Source organism: Rhagoletis pomonella, unplaced genomic scaffold (assembly GCF_013731165.1).
Source record: "Rhagoletis pomonella isolate Grant_MI unplaced genomic scaffold, Rhpom_1.0 Rhpom_scaffold_00008, whole genome shotgun sequence".
NCBI lineage: Eukaryota > Metazoa > Arthropoda > Insecta > Diptera > Tephritidae > Rhagoletis > Rhagoletis pomonella.
Window position 1 is genome coordinate 29,341,858 of NW_023458562.1, and position 1,967 is coordinate 29,343,824.

Genomic DNA, 1,967 nt, shown 5'->3' on the forward strand with positions numbered 1-1,967 from the left:
AAAGGCAAGCAGCCAAAAAAAAACACACACAACAAAATTGAGGGGGCGCTTTAAATTGTTGATTGAGTTGAGTACAGTGCCAAGTGTGTCTTGTTTGAGCGTAAGTCAGCACATGTGTGTGTGTGTGTGCGTATATGTCTCCGCTGTGTGGGAGCCCGTTTAATGGGTGGTTCGAGTGCGTGCATCCCGCATGTGTGAACTTCCTTTACTAATTGCATGTTGCATGACAACAAAACCAACAACAAAAACGCGTATAAGCATACGCGCACACACACTTGCTTAAATGTTCATTTCATATACATAGCGTCCACAATGGGGTGGTCCAAAGAGAATAAAGTCGGAATTTTAATGCTCTCAGTCCCTAGGATTGTTCTATATCGGAAAAATATACCCTTTTTTTATTCATAAAATATTTAGAGGTCGCTCAAAGTGCTCAAAGTTTTCCATGAATTTTTTAGCGGAAAAAACAATTTGAAAATCTAAAAGTAATACCCTGTTGTTTATTTATCCATTTTCTGATAGTTACGATTTTTAACCCTTTCACGACCAAGAGATATATGCTTCTTAAGAGCTTTTCCACACATAACAGTGTGAAAAGTTTTCTGTTTTTTACCATGTGTCTAATATTTACTTAGCTTTTTTTATAAAACAATTTTAGAAATAAATATTTTTACTATTAGAAATAAACAATTTTGAGAAAAAAAATATCAATTATTAGAAAAAACAGTTTTTTTTTTAGAAAAAAACGCAGAAAAAATATAAACGTTTTCTTTAAGGAAAATACGGTCTTTTTTACCGACTTCGTCCTGTATGTTTTTAATTGTAGGCTTACGGTCCCTAAAGGGTTAAAGAGCACCCTAAAAAACGCCAAAGCAATAACAATTCCCTTAAAAATGGTGGGACCATTAAAAATTAAAATATGCAAACCAACAGAGGTATATTTTACGATATATTTAGAACAGTCCTAGGGGAAAGAGGATTATAATTCCGACTTAACATTTCTCACATGCATTTTTGAACCACCCTAGTGTACATACTTAAGGCTATAACGTGCAAGTGTCTATATTAAAATATCAACTCAAGTAATTACTTGCGACCGGAAATTGCCGTAGAAAACTTTACAGCTACAGAAACAACAGCAAAGTTGTGGTTTTCCTGTGACTTTTGAGTTTCGCGGTAAATTTTTTCTTTGTCGTTTGTTGTTTTTCTCTTAGCAGTAAATATTCAATTGCTTACTTAATCATTCAACACCAATAAAATTATTATTTTGTTAGTTAAGAAATTGGAAAACGCGCTTAAATATATACACATAGATACACATACATACTACATACGGCACAAAACACATTAAGTTTAGTTGAACTTAAGCCACTGTAATGCGTGAGGGTAGCGAGGTTAGTACTTGTCCTTTACATGTGACAACATACCCCGAAAAGCTTCCACCAGCGCCGTCAGAATAAGGAAGGACCTCTCCGATCCGTTTGATACCAAATGAGGTTTCAGACAAGGTGACTTCCTTCCATGTGATTTCTTTAATCTGATGTTGAAGAAGATATTAAAAGCTGCAGTACAGAACCACTCAGGAACTTTTTTTTACCGGAGCGTACAATTGCTGGTAAATTCCGATGACGTCTGTGCTGCCTTGTCGGGATCAGGTAGAGAACCAAAGGGAATGAGTCTGGTGGTGAATGAGGATAAAACAAAGAATCTCCTGTGATCACACAAACAGTCAGACTACTGACAGTTACAAGTTTGAGAATATAGCCGACTTCGATTATTTGGGAACCAGCATTAACACCAATCATAATTTCCAACGGAGAATAACTCTTACCAAGAAGTACTACTTTAGGCTGAGGAGGCAATTGAGAAGTGAAGCCCTCTCCCGTCGTACAAAAATAACACTCTATAAGTCACTCAACAGCTCTTGGGGTGTTTGAGAAAAAGATTTTGCGGAAGATTTACGGTCC